Source organism: Sapajus apella, unplaced genomic scaffold (assembly GCF_009761245.1).
Source record: "Sapajus apella isolate SASKATOON/1434 unplaced genomic scaffold, GSC_monkey_1.0 scaffold1, whole genome shotgun sequence".
NCBI lineage: Eukaryota > Metazoa > Chordata > Mammalia > Primates > Cebidae > Sapajus > Sapajus apella.
In genome coordinates this window covers 76,198,987-76,207,947 of record NW_022436941.1, presented here as the reverse complement: position 1 = coordinate 76,207,947, position 8,961 = coordinate 76,198,987, and the positions used below count along the sequence as shown (strand labels likewise).

Below are 8,961 nucleotides of genomic sequence, written 5' to 3'. Positions count from 1 at the left end.
ATTTCTGTATACTTGAAAAACTACACAAGTAGATATCTGTAAAACAGTCTATAATTCAAATTTTCACTAGTGCACATTGACTCCTCAATTCATCCAAATTAGTAAGGCTTAAGAGTAGTTTCTCAAAGCCTTTGGGATCTGACTTCAATCTATCCACATCATTTTCTCCTGAATTACCCGTATTCATGCCCAAGTCCACCATGTAACTATAGTCCTCTTCCCCGCCCCCACCTCACTTAGGCTGCATTTACATATTAAGAAATTTGGATCGATGATGACTTCCATACATACGTTCCTTGGAAAGCTGAACAAAATGAGTGAAAACTCTATACCATCATCCTCATCGAACTGAGGTCCAACACACTGCTCAAAAAAAAAAAAAAAAAAATAGAAATTTGGTACAACTGCTCCTACCCAAAGCCATTTCCTCCTTTTACCCAGAAGCTAATCTAGTTACGGCCTCAAATTAGAGTTAATCGCCTGACATATTTTATAATTTATGAGTGTTACATCTGATGTGAAGTAATCAAGTTTTATATCTATGACTGCATTTGTGGTTTATTGACTCAGAGTTTGAGTATTTCGCTTCTAAAAATGGATTTAATATGGCCAGATTAGTTGGCCCTTTCTGCGAAGGCCATCCTGAGTCACTCCCCAATAGTCACAGAGTTCCTCCTAATCCCTTAAATATCCCCTCAATATTAAGGCTGATCCGGAGCTGCATGTGTGCTTCATCAGGTTAATAACAGCAACAATTCCTTGTATTTGTATAATGCTTAATATTTTTCAAAGCACTGTTGTTAAATGTCATCCCCTCCCAAACCGGGTTCGGTGATAGGAAACTGAGAAGAATCTCATTTTCCTCATTAAAATAAAGTAAAAAATGTTAATATCAGAGGAAATGGAGCTGCCAGTCCCTCGGTTCCACATTCATTAGTAGAAGCCAGCTAAAATTTGCTGAGCTTCCCATTGCACTGAGCAGACGTGGATGGTCACATCAGTCTTCTTGCCTCTCCTCGGTTGCTCCAGAGTCCCACTGCTCTTCTCTTTAGCTCTCCCTCACCAATGCAGGGGTCATCTGTCTGGGGCAGGTGATGAGAAGCATCATGCCAGCAGCCTCTCCTCAAGCGGCCCCTGCCAGCTGTGATCAGTGTTACCAGGCAAAGCCCTCTCAACTGGCCTCTGAATCTGAAGTCCTCCTTTGGGTTTTTCCTGTGCTTAGAGCAATCAGTCCAGAGACGTTAGGCTCTCGAAGTTGGCAGAGACACAGTCATGATTTTTCACCTGCTAAGTGGCTCTGGGAGTTCTTCCAGTCCTTAAGATCTAACAAACTGCACTGTGCAATCACAGCTTTGCTGAAGTCCCACCACCAGCAAAAGAAGTCAGAACAGGCTCTCCTGGCAGGAGGAGAGCCCATTGGGCTGCTGGAAAGTGTGGCAGAAAGAGCAGGAAGCAGGGCAGCTCCTGAAAGGCTGGAGCAGGATTCTACTGGCATTCACCTTTGTTCCATTCTAGACATTACACCTTATGTGTGACCGTGGCCCAGCTCCAGAGACTTAAAGTGGAGTACGCATCTATGCGTTTTTGTGTTTTCTACCTTACCATTCCTAATCCAAGTTTCTTTAAGCTGTAACACCGCTTTAAAAATCTAAGCACTGTTTCAAGACAGTGCTACTCTGTGAGATGCCTTTACAGAAGAGCTTTAACCTTATATGCCTTGCTCTCTTCCCTCTACAGCACCATTGGTGCACCCAAAATGTACCCAGGTGCCTTAACAATAGCATGAGCAATTGCCTGCTCATCAGATTTCTGGCAGGACATGTGGTAGTTATTTGTGTCAACAGCAAAAGCCTTCTAGCTGTCTGCCTTTCAGGTATATGGTGGGGCATACTTAACTGTTTTCTCTGATTTGGGGCATAGCATGGACCTACTTGGTTCAATAAAGAGAGAGCAGAAGTGATGTGTCACTTCCAAGGGAAAGTCTCACAGCCAGATAAGACTTTATCAGCCTGAGCCACTAAGAAGAGCAGAGCCCCTGCCCACTGACAATGGACACATCCCGTGAATAGGAAAGACACATATATTGTGTTATGCCACTAAGAGCTTTGAGCTGTTAGTTATTGCCACATAAACTGACCTAACCTGACTACTACCTGGGTGGAGGAGGGACCAACAGGATCTGAAAACCAGTGCCCGTCAACTCAGGCAGATGGTTCAGCACTGCAGGAATTTGCTTGACCTCCATTGAAGAGGGGGTGCAAACCAGCTCAGCAGCCCTAATCTGACCAGACAAAGCAGCGGACAGTCACTGCTACCGCTATTGCCACAAGTCGAAATAATATGCAAAATGTGTGGCTTGCTGTCAAGATAATTCCACTTCCTGAAAGTCTCTCTCATTTTGGAGCAGGCATACATTACACATTTTCTTCACTATATTTTTCAGAAACAAAGGAAGAGAAAAAAGGATCCTGCCAAACAGCATTTATATTTAGCATGCACCATATGCACATGTGCGTTACAGAGTACAAAGACATGTGGCAGTCCCGCCAGATTGAAGTCAGCAGGATAGAGAGCAGGAGATATAATATACAAGTGCGAGACTCTCAGTAGTATAAATGGAGGCATTTCTGAGAACAAAATGGCTCTTTGTGTCTTGACTTCACAAGATTCTTCAGTAGCCACTTCAGAATATTCTAGGGGAGCATAATCTTTAGATGCAAGGCCATGAGTGAAAGGAGGGCTCGGTGGGCAAAAGGTCTTTGAAGTGGAGTGCAGTTACTTAGGGCCCCTGCAGGTTTTGCCAATCCACTTTACTAAGTCCTCCACTACAGAGCTCCGTTTTGAATAGGAGGTTTTCTCCTCAGAGTCTCAAAGAGGGAGAAAATATTTTGAGAGAAAGATGGTGTCTACCAGTATCAAAGTCATGCTTAGAACAACTGAGCACTTCGTGATTATGAAGGGAGCATGAGAATGAAGTGATCAGACCCTGAAGGGAGAAACTAATCAGGACACTGTAAACAAGGTAGGAAAAGCAAACATGTGAATACACAACTGTGTGTGGGAGGGCATTATCGCCATCCCATCGGCTCTAAACCAGCAGGTGAGTGAGAGAAGGAAAGGCTACTGCCCACTCCTGGGTTCCACAAGAAAGGGTTTTCCCTGAACACATGCCTGGCTGTTCATGGCCCTTTACTCATACCCTTAGTGAGTTGGGGTGATTTATCAGGTTGATGTATTTGGAGCAAAAACTGGCAAGCTTAGCTCAGCAACTCCATTCCTCCTCCTGGCCTGCCACAGCCCAGCAGTATGGTGACTGGGTGGGTAAGTTTACCTATCAGTCTTGTCTCATACCCATAAAGCCACATCCTACCATCTGATAGAGGTAATATTTTGGTTCCAGATCTGCCTCTCCTATTCCTCAAATGAATGTTATTCCTATTCTATTTTCTTCTTCAAATTATTCATAATCATTGATGGGTAACAGGAGAAACTAAGTGGATTTTTCCACCACTACCAACACATACACCCAGTTGGAGTAACCAAGGTGGATTATTTCTTTCCAGGGCCTACGCCTTCTAATGCTGCATGTTTTGTGGTCAGAACTGTTAATCAAAGGTTACATCTTAGTGAAAACATGGCATGTTCTTGTTACAATCTGAATGTTTGTGTTCCCCTACCTAAAATGTATTGTTGAAATCTTAAGCCCCAAGGTCATGTCTTGGGGAAGTGATTAGGTCATGAGGGGAGAGCTGTCACAAGTAGAATTAACGTCCTCATGAAAGAGACTGAAGGGAGCTTATTTCCTCCTTCTACCATGTGAGGAAGGCACCATCTAGCAGAAAGTGAGCCCTCACCAGACACCCGATCTGCTGGTACCTTGATATTGGACTTCCTCTAGAACTATAAGAAATGCTCATCATCACTGGTCATCAGAGAAATGCAAATCAAAACTACATTGAGATACCATCTCATGCCAGTTAGAATGGCGATCATTAAAAAATCTGGAGACAACAGATGCTGGAGAGGATGTGGAGAAATAGGAACCCTTTTACACTGTTGGTGGGAGTGTAAATTAGTTCAACCATTGTGGAAGACAGTGTGGCGATTCCTCAAGGACCTAGAAATAGAAATTCCATTTGACCCAGCAATCCCATTACTGGGTATATATCCAAAGGATTACAAATCGTTCTACTATAAGGACACGTGCACACGAATGTTCATTGCAGCACTGTTTACAATAGCAAAGACCTGGAACCAACCCAGATGCCCATTGACGATAGACTGGATAGGGAAAATGTGGCACATATACACCATGGAATATTATGCCGCCATCAAAAACGATGAGTTTGTGTCCTTTGTAGGGACATGGATGAACCTGGAAACCATCATTCTCAGCAAACTGACAGAAGAGCAGAAGATCAAACACCGCATGCTCTCACTCATAGGCGGGTGTTGAACAATGGGAACACATGGACACAGGGAAGGGAGCACTACACACTGGGTTCAGTTGGAGGGAAATAGGGGAGGGATGGTGGGGGGTGGGGAGCTGGGGAGAGATAGCAAGGGGAGTGATTCCAGATGTAGGTGATGGGGAGGAAGGCAGCAAATCACACTGCCACGTGTGTACCTATGCAACAATTTTGCATGTTCTTCACATGTACCCCAAAACCTAAAATGCAACAAAATAAATAAATGGGAAAAAAAAAAGAACTATAAGAAATAAATTTCTGTTGTTCAACCATTACCCATTCTATGGGGTTTTGCTTTAGCAGCCTGAACAAGTTAAGACAGTTCCAAAGCAAAATTATCTACTCACCGCTTTGGAGCATTTTTTAAGTTTTAAATATAAGCGTTATACCCATTTACATTTGATCTATAGGGTCTCTAATGAGCCTCTACCGGAAAAAAAAGACTCCACCCCAGACCACCATCACAGATCAGACTTACAGATAGACATGTGTGGGTTGATCCAATACAGATCAGGTAAAAAGAACTTTCTGAGAGAATACACCACGATGGAAGAAGAGAAGTTAGAGCCAGCAATCCATCCTGATTGCGGATGGTGAGTGCAGTTCTTCCAAAAAGTGCAATGGCTGATATACGAACACCTCTAAAAATAGCCTGTCTGGAGGCTTAGATTCATATTGGAAGAAAGGGGCTACATGTGTAACTTTACAGAATATATTAATTTCTGTAGTTTGGGAAGGAGGAGCCTTGATATGAGACTTCCTAAAGCTGAGCATAACACATAGAAAGCATTTTTCTTCTCAATTTGCAAATACAATAAGAATTTCCAGCCTTGAGGCATCGTAAGTATGATCCACTTTCACAGACATGAGCTTTCCAGTTCAATTGATACCTAGATAGCAGACTGGCACCATCCAAAGTGATGGGGCAGAGATGTGTTTAGCCTAGAGAAGCACTCTGTGGAAGAGTGACTCCCAAAATTATGAAGTTGCAGCCCACCTAGACTGCATCATGCAACAGCCAGAGCTCATATGAGGAGATATGAAAGCCTCCCTGGGGAGTCTCAGGAGAACCTGGGAGGACAGCACTTCCTGTAGCAGTGCTGTATTCCTTGGAACCAGCCCAGTGACACAACCTTAGCCTTCTGGAAAGTAACAGTTTATAGGAAATTCATTGGTATCTATTTAGATCCAGTTTAATGATTCCTTCAATACTGATATTTTTCTCCCTTATACATTTTATTCCATCTTCGCTAAGAGTGGCCCACCTGTGCCACTACCCATGTTTGACTCACATGGTTTGTAAAGCAGAAACCAGAACCACAAAGAGTCACCCTCTTCCCTCCCACAGCACTCTTTCCCCCACCTCCTCCATGCATCTCTCAATCTCAGAGGTGAAGCATCATAGGTATCTACTCAAAAGATAAAAGATTTCAGGTCACACATTCATTCTCATTCATACCTTTATAGAGGACTGCCCTAAGAGAAAATAGAGTAAGCTCTTGCCCATATTATGAGAATTTAGAGATCCCAGTGAAAGCACCACTCACAATGCTTTCTTTTCCTTTATAAATGCCTAAAATTCGACAGCAAAAGATTCATTCATTTGACCTTGGGCTTAATCCCGTCATAGAATGCAAACAAGAGAATACATGTGGCAGAGACAACTGGTAGCCTACCCAATATCCACTCTTTCCTTCCTTCACAGAACGAACTCCCAATTTTATTCTGGATGGCAATGTGCCCACATAAAAAACTAGGAAGCCAGCCTCCTTTACAGCAGTGGATGTCACATGACACAGTTCTGACCCATGTAGCAAGAGTTCTTAAGAAGGGCTTCTAGAAAAACTGTTTAGGATGGGTTGACCGAGCTGACCTCCTCCCTTTCCAACCTTCCTTCTTTCTCATGCATGTAATATAGATATAATGGTAGGAGCAGGAATAGTCATCTTATGGCCACGAGGGAAAGGTTAAGGTAATCAGAGACCTTGGAGCCACTGTACCACAGCCATCAGCTATTGCTTCCCAAACCTTTCATTACATGAGAAAAATGAACCTTTAAAAACTGTGAAGTCCCCTTAGTTAATGTCTCTTTTATTAGTAGTAACTGAATGCAGTTTATGGGATGCATACATAAAGCATTACCAGAAGCAAGTTTCATCCTTCAATGAGTAAATTTATCAAATCTTTTCCTTTAAGAAGAAAATATCCAAAATAAAGGTTGGAAAGACAAAGGAACTAGGCAGTATATGCAATGGGTAAACTCTATCCCCTTCACATCATTGGTAAATACTCAAATTAAGGCAGAATATTATTAGAATAAGAAAGGCAAGATAAACATAAAATTGCAGAACATGAATACGTCCTTAAGGAAGCAAAAAATAGCCATGCAAATATACATTAAGGATAGGCCAGGCGCAGTGGCTCACGCCTGTAATCCAAGCACCTTGGGAGGCCGAGGTGGGTGGATCACCTGAAGTCAGGAGTTCGAGACCAGCTTGGCCAACATGGCAAAACCACATCTCTATTAAAAATACAAAAATTATCCAGGTGTGGTGGCACTCACCTGTAATCCCAGCTACTGAGGAGGCTGAGTCAGGAGGTGGAGGTTGTGGTGAGCCCAGATCGTGCCACTGCGTTCCAACTTGAGTGACAGAATGAGACTCTGTCTCAAAAAAAAAAAAAAAAAAAAAAATTAAGAGAAATTAAGAGAAGAGTAAGCCTGCTAGGTAAAATGACATTCATTCCTCCAGCCCATCTAGAATGCTTCTGTCAACCCTTTTTCAAAAAGACAGGAAAGCATTTTCAATCTCCAAGGAATCTTCATTAGTCAATAATAGAACCTTTCTATACCCTTTTAAAACCTTTCATCCATGTATTTTTTAATTGGCTGTCCTTATTGTCAAATTATTCAAAACAGAGCTTTATTTGGCAATTTGACCACAATCCTCAAACTCTTGGTGATTTCTTGTGTCATTTGACCTGAAGTTACATGGCCACTGAATAGCATCATCATAATCCTCTTAAAAGCACATTTTTGGCTGGCTATGGTGGCTCACACCTGTAATCCCAACACTTTGGGAGACCAAGAAAGGGGGTTCACTTGAGCCCAGGAGTTTGAAACCAGCTCGGGCAACATAGCAAGATCCTATCTCTACTACTAATACTAATAATAATAAATTAGCCCAGGGTGATGGCACATGCCTTTAGTCCCAGCTAGTCGGGAGGCTGAGGCAGGAATTTGAGGTTACAGTGAGCTATAATTGCACCAAATGGTGCATTTCAGCTCTGGTGCCAGAGTGAAACCCAGGCTCCCATGCAAGGTCATTTCCTCTGATCAATATATGTCTTACACTTTTTTTTAATGCTGATTCTGGGTTAGGTTCCAGCTACTAGACATATAGTAAAATAACCATTAAGCACAAAACAACCCAGGTACATATTCCCACTCTTTTGGCACTGGAAGCCAAAAATAACACTGGAGTAAAATTTATACTTTGCAGCTGAAAAGCAAGTCTATTCTTGAGAGGAATATTTGGGTAAGAGAGTGTGGTTAACACTCCAGTAAAGATCATTGGTTAGATCTATGGATTATCCATTTAATGAATTTAAAACAATCTTCAATTTAATTCAAAATTCTTTAGTTAACATATATACACATTTTTGTTGAGTTATTCCTATGTGTGAAATTTCTGGGCTATCAGATATGCATATGTTCAATATTAGATACCCACAACAGGTTTCCAAGTATTTATACCAGTTTACAATCCCACAGCAGTGTATAAAATTTTTAGTTGCTCTAGAGCCTCATCAATAATTAGCATGGTCACTGATTTTTTTGTTTGCTTGTTTTGCTTCGTTTTAGTACTTCTGGCATGTTGTGGTCTCCTAGTTTCAACTTGTGGTTATGTTACACCTTTTTTAGCGTGTAATGTTGTAAAACACCTCTTTCATATGCTTGTTCAGCATTAAGGTATCTCCTTTAAGAAGTGCCTGTTCAGGTATTTTTCCATTTTCCTATTAGATCATTTATCTTTTCCTCTTTTATTTTAGGAGTTCTTTTTATATTCTAGAAACGAGTCCTTTGTAGTATATATGCATTGCACTTATCTTCTATTCTGTGACTTGCATTTTCGTGTCCTTAGTGATGCCTTTTGATGAACTGAAGTTCTTGATTTTAGTGAAGAGCAATGTGTCGAATTTTCTCTTTCATGGTTACTGCATTTTGTACTAAGAAATCTTTGCCTGCCCACTAAGACCATGAAGATTTTCTCCTATGTTTTCTTTTAAAAGCTTACTTTTTGGTTTTCACTTTCAAATCTAGGATCAACCTGGAATTACTTTTTGTGTCTTGTGTTCAGCAGGGGGTCAATTTTCTTTGTTTTGCTGTACAAACATCTAATTTTCTCAACATCCTTTATTACAAAGACATTCTTTTCTCCCACTGAATTGCAGTGGCAACTTTGTTCTAATCAATTGACTATAGGTGTGGGTC

General features: G+C 41.6%; 1 non-coding gene across 1 annotated transcript; it reads left to right on the top strand.

The window, feature by feature from the left end:
• Positions 1–265: 265 nt before the first annotated feature.
• Positions 266–357, top strand: LOC116554366. Its single transcript, XR_004270190.1, has one exon. It is a non-coding gene; the product is annotated as a small nucleolar RNA SNORD116 (small nucleolar RNA).
• The last annotated feature ends 8,604 nt before the right edge of the window (positions 358–8,961 follow it).